This window comes from Schistocerca serialis, chromosome 2 (genome assembly GCF_023864345.2).
Source record: "Schistocerca serialis cubense isolate TAMUIC-IGC-003099 chromosome 2, iqSchSeri2.2, whole genome shotgun sequence".
Taxonomy (NCBI): domain Eukaryota; kingdom Metazoa; phylum Arthropoda; class Insecta; order Orthoptera; family Acrididae; genus Schistocerca; species Schistocerca serialis.
Window position 1 is genome coordinate 979,786,464 of NC_064639.1, and position 12,821 is coordinate 979,799,284.

Consider the following 12,821-nt stretch of genomic DNA (forward strand, 5'->3'; position numbering starts at 1 on the left):
GATACTGTCGAAATCAAAAGGGCGAAGCTGACGCGACCCAGCTACTCAAGTATCGCGAGTAGAGTGCAACATCTTCATCTAAATCTGCAGTCTGCAAGCCACTTAAAAGCGACTATAGCTCAGTCACCGCGTGAGCGCGAATCCTTCTGATTTTAGCTTTATGGTTCTTGTGAGACATACCTGAGGGTAGGCAATATATTGGTCGACTTTTCTAGAAACATTCGCCCGCGCAATTTTAACTTTAAAGCACACCGTGACTCACAATGCCTCTCTTGTAACGTCTGCCACTGCACCTCTGCGACGATCCCGCACTTTTTTAAGCGAGCCCGTGACGCAAGGCCCATCTTCTCTATTTCCTCTATCGATCCTACCTAATCATAATCCCAAACTGAGAAGTAAAAGTGTCAGTCGAACGAGGGTTTTATAACCTACCTCCTTAATGGGTCGATTACACTTCCTGGAGATTATTCCATTGAATTTCAGTCTGGAATCTGCCATTCCTGCGATTAGAATAACCTAGTCGTTCCACTTTAAATCACAACGTACGCAAACGCTAAGATATTTAATGAATGTGGAGCAATCAGTTGTCTGTACGAGGTAGTTTCACACCCTGTATCGCCTGCAATAACAGAGTCACTCATATTTCTGATGTAATAAAAATACACTGCCGGAAAAATTTAGTACATCCTTTTAGAGGTTTCCATTTCACTAAAGACTTATTGTTGGAACACTGCATGTGGAGTAAATGAAATGAGTACACTACTGGCCATTAAAATTGCTACACCAAGAAGAAATGCAGATGATAAACGGGTCTTCATGGACAAATATATTGTACTAGAATTGGGTGCATAGATCCTGAGAAATCAGTACCCAGAACAACCACCTCTCGCCGTAATAACGACCTTCATACGCCTGGGCATTGGGCCAAACAGAGCTTGGATGGCGTGTACAGGTACAGCTGCCCATGCAGCTTCAACACGATACCACAGTTCATCAAGAGTAGTGACTGGCGTATTGTGACGTGCCAGTTGCTCGGCCACCATTGACCAGACGTTTTCAATTGGTGAGAGATCTGGAGAATGTGATGGCCAGGGCAGCAGTCGAACCTTTTTCTGTATCCAGAAAGGTCCGTACAGGACCTGCAACATGCGGTCGTGCATTACCCTGCTGAAATGTAGGGTTTCGCAGGGATCGAATTAAGGGTAGAGCCACGGGTCGTGACACATCTGAAATGTAACGTCCACTATTTAAAGTGCCGTCAATGCGAACAAGAGGTGACCGAGACGTGTAACCAATGGCACCCCATGCCATCACGCCGAGTGATACGCCAGTATGGCGATGACGAATACACGCTTCCAATGCGCATTCACCGTGATGTCGCCAAACACGGATGCGACCATCATGTTACTGTAAACAGAACCTGGATTAATCCGAAAAAATGACGTTTTGCATTCGTGCACCCAGGTTCGTCGTTGAGTACACACCATCGCAGGCGCTCCTGTCTGTGATGCAGCGTCAAGGGTAACCGCATCCATGGTTTCCGAGCTGATCTGCTGCAAACGTCGTCGAAATATTCGTGCAGATGGTTGTTGTCTTGCAAACGTCCCCCTCTGCTGAATCAGGGATCGAGACGTGGCTGCACGATCCGTTACAGCCATGCGGATAAGATGCCTGTCATCTCGACTGCTAGTGATACGAGGCCGTTGGGATCCAGCACGGCGTTCCATATTACCCTCCCGAACCCACCGATTCCATATTCTGATAACAGTCATTGAATCTCGACCAACGCGAGCAGCAAAGTCGCGATACGATAAACCGCAATCGCGATAGGCTACAATTCGACCTTTATCAAAGTCAGAAACGTGATGGTAAGCATTTCTCCTCCTTACACGAGGAATCACAATAACGTTTCACAAGGCAACGCCGGTCAACTGTTGTTTGTGTATGAGAAATCGGTTGGAAACTCTTCTCATGTCATGTCAGCCGACCGAAGTGGCCGTGCGGTTAAAGGCGCTGCAGTCTGGAACCGCAAGACCGCTACGGTCGCAGGTTCGAAACCATTCCTTGGGCGTGGATGTTTGTGATGTCCTTAGGTTAGTTAGGTTTAACTAATTCTAAGTTCTAGGGGACTAATGACCTCAGAAGTTGAGTCCCATAGTGCTCAGAGCCATTTGAACCATTTCTTCTCATGTCAGCACGTTGTAGGTGTCTCGACCGGCGCCAACCTTGTGTGAATGCTATGAAAAGCTGATTATTTGTATATCACAGCATCTTGTTCTTGTTGGTTAAATTTCGCGTCTGTTACACGTCATCTTCGTGGTGTAGCAATTTTAATGGCCAGTAGTGTACATTTACAAATCAATAGTGCAAGCGATTCTGAAGCACCACGTATCGACCCACGCTAAAACGCCACTATTAATTAGTACGTGGTGTACCCTCCATGGGCGGCAGTGCGGGCTCTGAATCTGTCATCCAGTCGATCGTACAGATGGCGCATACTGTCCTGGGATACGTTATGCCACCCCTGCTCGAGCTGTTCATGCAGCTCTTCAAGAGTTGTTGGTTGACGAGTCTCACAAGTCACTTCTCGTCCCATCATATCCCACACGTACTCGAATGGAGACAAGTCCGGGGATCGTCCTGGCCAGCGAAGTTGCTGCACGTCTTGCAGATCACGTTCTTTCACGGGTAGTGAGTGGGCGAGCGTTATCCTGTTGGAACAACACATCACTTTCTGTTGCGAGAACCCAAAAGAAAGAGGCTAACAACAGTACAACAAAACACTACACAAACAGGCACAAACATTGACAGAACAATAACGACACAAAGAATACAGGAAAACAAGAAAGAAGATTCAAGATGGTACACAATGACATACAAGCACAAACTCACTCATAAAATAACAAACATTTTCAAAAGACAAGGGATAAACATAGCGCCGGCCGCGGTGGCCGTGCGGTTCTAGGCGCTGCAGTCCGGAACCGCGGGACTGCTACGGTCGCAGGTTCTAATCCTGCTTCGGGCATGGATGTGTGTTGTTCTTAGGTTAGTTAGGTTTAAGTAGTTCTAAGTTCCAAGGGACTGATGACCTAAGATGTTAAGTCCCATAGTGCTTAGAGCCATTTGAACCATTTTTTTTTTTTATAAACATAGCATTCAAAACAGACAATTCAATTCAAAGGCACATTCCAAAAATAACAAAAAACACAGATATCTACCAAAATGCAGAAATATACCAACTACAGTGCCAACACATGCGATGGAAGGTATATAGGACAAACCAGCAAAACATTTGACTCCCGGTACAAAGAAAATATTACAGCATGGAAATATAGAACGAGCCACTCAACTTTTGCAGAATATTTGAGAGAAATTATCCACAAACCTACTACAAGAGAAAATGATATGAAAATAATTAGAATAAATAATGAAAGACATCTCGTAACATTACAGGAAAATTATCATATATACAAAACAAAGACTGAAAAGAAACAACTACTAAATGTCCAAGTAAATATGACTAACAACTCACTGTTTACACTGACTGATTATGTAATAGACAGAAATCCCAACAAATGGTTATACATCTGATTCCTCTCATAATAATAATAATAATAATTATTATTATTATTATTATATTTTTCTAAATGTTACCAACATTCTCAGGTTTCTGCATTCAACTGTTTTGTGAATATATAGGAATAAAAAAATAGTACACACACACACATATATATATATATATATATATATATATATATATATATATATATATATATATGTATGTGTGTGTGTGTGTGTGTGTGTGTGTGTGTACTATTATTAAGAATAAAAAAAATAGTACACACACATACATACACACATACACACACACACACACATATATATATATATATATATATATATATATATATATATATATGTGTGTGTGTGTGTGTGTGTGTGTGTGTGTGTGTGTGTACTATTTTTTTATTCTTATATATTCACAAAACAGTTGAATGCAGAAACCTGAGAATGTTGGTAACACTTAGAAAATCATTCAAATGAAACTCTGTATTAAAAAGACGGCAGTTACAGTGATGTGTAACGTAAACAGTGAACTGAAAGTGAACTGTAGGATGTCCATCTGGTTGCCAGATGAGAAAAATCTGTTTGCTTAGATGCAATGAGTTAGAAGTTACCTGCAATTACCTTTCCATTTCATAAAAAAAGTTAAGGAACTATTTTTAAATCTATAACCTCCTGGCGGGGACTACTCAAGAGGACGTCGTTATCAGGAGAAAGAAAACTGGCGTTCTACGGATCGGACCGTGGAATGTCTGATCCCTTAATCGGGCAGGTAAGTTAGAAAATTTAAAAAGGGAAATGGATAGGTTAAAGTTAGATATAGTAGGAATTAGTGAAGTTCGGTGGCAGGAGGAACAAGACTTTTGGTCAGGCGAATACAGGGCTATAAATACAAAGTCAAATAAGGGTAATGCAGGAATAGGTTTAATAATGAATAAAAAAATAGGAATGCGGGTAAGCTACTACAAACAGCATAGTGAACGCATTATTGTGACCAAGATAGACACGAAGCCCACGCCTACTACAGTAGTACAAGTTTATATGCCAACTAGCTTTGCAGATGGTGAAGAAATTGATGAAATGTATGATGAGATAAAAGAAATTATTCAGGTAGTGAAGGGAGACGAAAATTTAATAGTCATGGGTGACTGGAATTCGGTAGTAGGAAAATGGAGAGAAGGAAACGTAGTAGGTGAATATGGATTGGGGCTAAGAAATGAAAGAGGAAGCCGCCTGGTAGAATTTTGCACAGATCACAACTTAATCATAGCTAACACTTGGTTTAAGAATCATAAAAGAACGTTGTATACATGGAAGAATCCTGGAGATACTGACAGATTTCAGATAGATTATATAATGGTGAGAAAGAGATTTAGGAACCAGGTTTTAAATTGTATGACATTTCCAAGGGCAGATGTGGACTCTGACAACAATCTATTGGTTATGAACTGCAGATTAAAATTGAAGAAACTGCAAAAAGGTGGGAATTTAAGGAGATGGGACCTGGATAAACTGACTAAACCAGAGGTTGTACAGAGTTTCAGGGAGAGCATAGGGGAACACTTGACAGGAATTGGGGAAATAAATACAGTAGAAGAAAAATGGGTAGCTCTGAGGGATGAAGTAGTGAAGACAGCAGAGGATAAAGTAGGTAAAAAGACGAGGGCTAGTAGAAATCCTTGGGTAACAGAAGAAATATGGAATTTAATTGACGAAAGGAGAAAATATAAAAATGCAGTAAATGAAGCAGGCAAAAAGGAATACAAACGTCTCAAAAATGAGATCAACAGGAAGTGCAAAATGGCTAAGCAGGGATGGCTAGAGGACAAATGTAAGGATGTAGAGGCTTATCTCACTAGGGGTAAGATAGATACTGCCTACAGGAAAATTAAAGAGACCTTTTGGAGAAAAGAGAACCACTTATATGAACATCAAGAGCTCAGATGGAAACCCAGTTCTAAGCAAAGAAGGGAAAGCAGAAAGGTGGAAGGAGTATATAGAGGGTCTATACAAGGGCGATGTACTTGAGGACAATATTATAGAAATGGAAGAGGATGTAGATGAAATGAAATGGGAGATATGATACTGCGTGAAGAGTTTGACAGAGCACTGACAGACCTGAGTCGAAACAAGGCCCCGGGAGTTGACAACATTCCATTAGAACTACTGACGGCCTTGGGAGAGCCAGTCCTGACAAAACTCTACCATCTGGTGAGCAAGATGTATGATACAGGCGAAATACCCTCAGACTTCTAGAAGAATATAATAATTCCAGTCCCAAAGGAAGCAGGTGTTGACAGTTGTGAAAATTACCGAACTATCAGTTTAATAAGTCACAGCTGCAAAATACTAACACGAATTCTTTACAGACAAATGGAAAACTAGTAGAAGCCGACCTCGGGGAAGATCAGTTTGGATTCCGTAGAAACCCTGGAACACGTGAGGCAATACTCACCTTACGACTAATCTTAGAAGAAAGGTTAAGGAAAGGCAAACCTACGTTTCTAGCATTTGTAGACTTAGAGAAAGCTTTTGACAATGTTGACTGGAATATTCTCTTTCAAATTCTGAAGGTGGCAGGGGTAAAATACAGGGAGCGAAAGGCTATTTACAATTTGTACAGAAACCGGATGGCAGTTATAAGAATCGAGGGGCATGAAAGGGAAGCAGTGGTTGGGAAGGGAGTGAGACAGGGTTGTAGCCTCTCACTAATGTTATTCAATCTATATATTGAGCAAGAAGTAAGGGAAACAAAAGAAAAATTGGGAATAGGTATTAAAATCCATGGAGAAGAAATAAAAACTTTGAGGTTCGCCGATGACATCGTAATTCTGTCAGAGACAGCAAAGGACTTGGAAGAGCAGTTGAATGGAATGGATAGTGTCTTGAAAGAAGGCTATAAGATGAACACCAACAAAAGCAAAACGAGGATAATGGAATGTAGTCGAATTAAGTCGGGTGATGGTGAAGGAATTAGGTTATGAAATGAGACACTTAAAGTAGTAAAGGAGTTTTGCTATTTGGGGAGCAAAATAACTGATGATGGTCGAAGTAGAGAGGATATATAATGTAGACTGGCAATGGGAAGAAAAGCGTTTCTGAAGAAGAGAAATTTGTTAACATCGAGTATAGATTTAAGTGTCAAGAAGTCGTTTCTGAAAGTATTTGTATGGAGTGTAGCCATGTATGGAAGTGAAACATGGACGATAAATAGTTTAGACAAGAAGAGAATAGAAGCTTTCGAAATGTGGTGCTACAGAAGAATGCTGAAGATTAGATGGGTAGATCACATAAATAATGAGGAGGTGTTGAAGAGGATTGGGGAGAAGAGAAGTTTGTGGCACAACTTGACTAGAAGAAGGGATCGGTTGGTAGGACATGTTCTGAGGCATCAAGGGATCACCAGTTTAGTATTGAAGGGCAGCGTGGATGGTAAAAGTCGTAGAGGGAGACCAAGAGATGAATACACCAAGCAGATTCGGAAGGATGTAGGTTGCAGTAGGTACTGGGAGATGAAGAAGCTTGCACAGGATAGAGTAACATGGAGAGATGCATCAAACCAGTCTCAGGACTGAAGACCACAACAACAACAAAATGTGAAACCATAACCTATGGGTAAAACTGGACAAATCATGTAATATTTCAGGAGACCCACTGAATATGCCCTGTAAAATAGGCGAAACGCGTCTGGGTGCGTAAATAAAAATAAAAATTTCGATGTGCAGCATGCAAAAAAGGCAATTTCTTTGTAACAACTGCAATTTATATGCAGCTGCTGCGAAAATGGCCACTACAACAAACGAGTCTAACAACATTCTGCACCTACCGAGTGCTGGTCAGCATCCCCTTCAGAAACACCAGAGGTGAACGAGAGTTATAGCTTATGACACCCCACACGATGAGGCCCTGAGTGGGACCAATGTGCCTTGGATGAATGCACTCTACGAGACAGCACCCACCAGGTCTATGTAGTACGGGCAAACGACGATCGCTTGCGAGCAGGCAAAATCTGCTTTCATCACTGAAGACCACGTCGAGCCATTCCATCTTTCAAGTAATCCTCTGACAACTCCAGTGGCGCTACATCGATGCCTTGGCTTCAGTTCAAGACGGCATAGAGATGTGAGTGCCCGCAGTCCCACTCCTAGTAACCGGTTCGTGTTGACACATCTGGCTTCACAAACCCTCTCATCTGTCCTGTGGTAGCTGTGCCACCTGGCACTGCTGCCCTTACAATACGACTATCCTTGCAGACATCCGCACTGCGTAGACGTCCAGAACCTCGTCTTTTGGTGTGAGAACGATCACCTAACCATTGATACTATCACTGCTGCACAACTGACGCAGCACGTCCAACTTGTTTGGCAGTTCTCCGCAAGGACCACGTCACCACTCGGAAGGCCACAATATGACTACTGTCGTTCAGTAGCTGTAGGAAGGACGAGTGCGTCTCCGTGGCAGGATTGCCCACTTGCTTTACACGTTTACATCACACTGAGTCTTCTGGCTGTGAGCATTTCCTATTAAAGGGTAGACGTAGAAGGCTCTCTAATAGCTGTACCACTACGGTATCTGTTGGCGGACTACGTTGAAACCATTATCAGTACATCTACTATCCCACAGGTGGTATATGCAGTCACTGGATCAAAATCGATGTCCTCTTTCCGGGTGTACTAATTTTTTTCCGGAAGTGTATATGTAAATGACTTTCCACCTACCATTCAACTAGCAAAATTGGAGTTTTTGCAGGCAATACTAATGTTCTAATAAATCCCATAAGACAGAAAGCAAACAGAAGAGTTGGTAAATGATGTTTCCCGAAGAATTATTAAGTGGTTCTCTCAAAATAGACTCTCCCTAAATTTTGAAAAAACACACTATATTCATTTCTCTACAACAAATATTGTCATGCCAACAATTGATGTAGCACATGGGCATGGGTCACCTAAAGGGGTAGAACGGTCTAAATTTTTTAGGTGTGCATATTATCGAAAACATGGATTGGAAGAAGCCTATTACTGAGCTTTACAAAACTATTACGTTCAGCTACTGTTTCTCTTCGTATAATTGCTAATCTTTGCAACGAATGTATCAATCTCCTGACGTATTTTGCATACTTTCACCTCAATAATGTATTACGGAGTAATTTTCTGGGGCATCCCGTCACTTAGAAACAGATAAGTGATTGCACAAAAGAGAGCAGTAAGAGTAATGTGGTGTTCACCCAATGACGTCGTGTAGGTACCTCTTCAAGGAGCTAGGCATTTTAACTGCACCGCTGGTGAAATTCGTCATAAATAATCCATCACAATTTGAGAAGAGCAGTGATGTCCATGCTTACAACACTAGAGGGAAAAATGACCTTTGTTACCCATTGTCAAAGCTGTCAGTGTCACAGAACGGAGTTCATAATGCAGCAACAAAAATGTTTGGTCGTTTGCCCAATAACAAGCAAGTTTTAAATCTAAGTTAGAATCATTTCTCCAGGACAATACCATCTATTCGACTGACAAATTTCTGCTTAAAAACACATTAGCAAGTAAATAAAATAAATAACTAAATAAATAAAATTAAATGTAGTTGCGTGAGTAGGATTGAAAATAATAATGTGCTCATTAACGTTAACGCCAATCGTGGATACATATCCTGTAAACTGACTCGTTCCACATCATTTCTAAAAATAGTCTTTTAAATGATCTATGAAACATCAAAATAACTAAGTAACGAACTAACTAACTCTCAAGAACTTCTTTCTGCTTTTGTCTTCGTGCTAACTGCATGAACCCCATTTAGTCTCGATTCATTCTTAGCCCAACCTTCCGTGCATACTTGTCCATTTACTGTTACATTTCCTTCAACTCATAGTTTGATTCACTTAGTAGTTCTGTATCGTCTGCATATCGAGGCAACTGAAATTACGGTGTATCTTTACGTCAATCCAGTCCTGTTACGTACATTCTTTTATCACGTTCCGTAAGATGACATTGAACAGAACACACGAGAGAGCATTCCATCGCCTATGGCGTGTCTCTATATCGAACGTTTCTGACGTGAGTCTTCAGGAATGCACTGCTGCCCTTGAGCCATCCGTTCAAGATTGCACCATTCTCGGTAGCTTCTCAGACATTCTGAAGTGACGCATTACGTGTTATAGGTTATTTTTGTGGATGTTGTCGTATGCACGATGGCCGGCCAGGGTGGCCGAGCGGTTCTAGGCGCTACAGTGTGGGACCGCGCGACCGCTACGGTCGCAGGTTCGAATCCTGCCTCTGGCATGGGTGTGTGTGATGTCCTTAGGTTAGTTGGGTTTAAGTAGTTCTACGTTCTAGGGGACTGATGACCTCAGAAGTTAAGTCCCATAGTGCTCAGAGCCATTTGAACCATTTTATGCACGATGAAAACAGTGAAAGTGTGAACTACAGCCATCGTAAACGTAGGCTTCCGCGGCCATTGTCACAGTCAATAAATTTTTTCTGGGTTTGTGATCGCATTGTCAATATGTAAAACTACCGACGTTTCGGTCACTGTTGCAAGTGCTCGTGTTCAGGGTGTTTCTGTTTACAATGCGGTCACAAACCCAGAAAAAAATTATTGACTATTGTCCATCGGTTTGGTCAAAAGCCAGTTTGGTCTTTCTGTATTTTGTTCTCTACGAAGGGTTGTTATTTTCTGAGGATAATGATTAACAGTGCCCAGTAGGTCAAATTCATCATAATGATACTTCTGTAGTTACCACATTCCAATTTGGGTTCCTTCTAGCATATTGGGCTTATTATGGTCAATTTCCATTATCCAGGCAATGTCTGATTTGTTCTCTATGAATGGTTGTGATTCTGTGAGGATAATGATAGACAGTATGTTGCAGGTTAAACTGAGTGAACTCCAGTGATCACATTCTATTTTGCTTCCCTTCTTGTATATCGGGAATATTGTGGTCAATTTCCATTCTTCTGGTAATGTCTCATTCTTCCATACCAACTAGATCAGTTTGTACATCTCTCACCTCCCTGTTTCATTGATTCTCCTGTTATTCTGTCCTCCCAGGGCTTTCTTTTTCTGATTCTTTTCATCGCAATCTTCACATCTTATTCAGCCACTTCCCATTCTTATTAATCTTTCTGTTCCTGCGTGGGTCCTGCAGCTAATGTCTCATCTGGGTCTAGGCGATTCAAGAGTTGTCAAAAGTATTCTTTTCATGTTCCTACAATTCTCTCCTTGTCATTTATCAACTGGCCTTTCTTATCTCTAATGATAAAACCTGGGCTCTGAAATCCATGTCTCTGATTATAAGATGAATATCGTTGAAGCATCAAGAAGAGAAAAAGGATTTCAAAAAAATGGTTCAAATGGCTCTGAGCACTATGGGATTTAACATCTATGGTCATCAGTCCCCTAGAACTTAGAACTACTTAAACCTAACTAACCTAAGGACATCACACAACACCCAGTCATCACGAGGCAGAGAAAATTCATGACCCCGCCGGGAATCGAATCCGGGAACCCGTTCGCAGGAAGCGAGAACGCTACCGCACGACCACGAGCTGCGGACAGAAAAAGGATTTAACGTTATTCATATACACTACTGGCCATTAAAATAGCTACGCCAAGAAGAAATGCAGATGATAAACGGATATTAATTGGACACACATATTATACTAGAACTGACATGTGATTACATTTTCACGCAAGTTGGGTGCATAGATCCTGAGAAATAAGTACCCAGAACAACCACCTCTGGCCGTAATAATGGCCTTGATACGCCTGGGCATTGAGTCAAACACAGCACCGATGGCGTGTACAGGTACAGCTGCCCATGCAGCTTCAACGCGATACCACAGTTCAACAAGAGTAGTGACTGGTGAATTGTGACGAGCCAGTTGACGGTCACCATTGACCAGACGTTTTCAGGTGGTGTGAGATCTGGAGAGTGTGCTGGCCGGGGCAGCAGTCAAACATTTTCTGTATCCAGAAAGGCCCGTACAGGACCTGCAACATGCGGCCGTGCATTATCCTGCTGAAATGTAGGGTTTCGCAGGGACCGAATGAAGGGTAGAGCCACGGGTAGTAACACATCTGAAAATTAGCGTCCACTGTTCAAAGTGCCGTCAATGCGAACTAGAGGTGACCGAGACGTGTAACCAATGGCACTCCATACAATCACGCCGGGTGATACGCCAGTATGGCGATGACGAATACACGCTTCCAATGTGCGTTCACCGCGATGTCGCCTAACACGGATGCGACCATCATGATGCTGTAAACAAAACCTGGATTCATCCGAAAGAATGACGTTTTGCCATTCGTGCACCCAGGTTCGTCGTTGAGTACACCATCGCAGGCGCTCCTGTCTGTGATGCAGCGTCAAGGGTAACCGCATCCATGGTCTCTGAGCTGATAGTCCATGCTGCTGCAAACGTCGTCGAACTGTTCGTGCAGATGGTTGTCTTGGAAACGTCTCCATCTGTTCACTCAGGGATGGCTGCACGATCCGTTCCAGCCATGCGGATAAGATGCCTGTCATCTCGACTGCTAATGATACGAGGCCGTTGGGATCCAGCACGGAGTTCCGTGTTACCCTCCTGAACTCACCGATTCCATATTCTGCTAACAGTCATTGGATCTCGACCAACGCGAGCAGCAATGTCGCGATACGATAAACCGCAATCGCGGTAGGCTACAATCCGACTTTTATCAAAGTTGGAAACGCGATGGTACGCATTTCTCCTCCTCACACGATGCATCACAACAACGTTTCACCAGGAAAGGCCGGTCAACTGCTGTTTGAGAAACCGGTTGGAAACTTTCCTCATGTAAGCACGTTGCAGGTGTCGGGACCGGCGCCAACCTTGTGTGAATTCTCTGAAAAGCTAATCATTTGCATATCACAGTATCTTCTTCCTGTTGGTTAAATTTCGCGTCTGTAGCACGTCATCTTCGTGGTGTAGCAATTTTAATGTCCAGTAGTGTACTTTTTTCAAGACACTATACATTCCGTTCAGCTGCCATCTCTGACAAGTAGCAATTTCAGCGGCAACTCTTGAAGTATTATTTCTGGACTAGGAGTTTAATTTCATTTTGAGATCTCTTGTTAGTTTCCTTTACTGCTTGCTGATTGTACGGATTGAATAACATTAGAAATCAGCTACAACCGTATACCGCTGGTACAGATTAAGGGCAACAGAGGGCCTATAACATTTCATTCTGGAACCGTAGATATCATTTGGGTTTCGTTTGGTGGCTTACCGAAAGTTACTTCA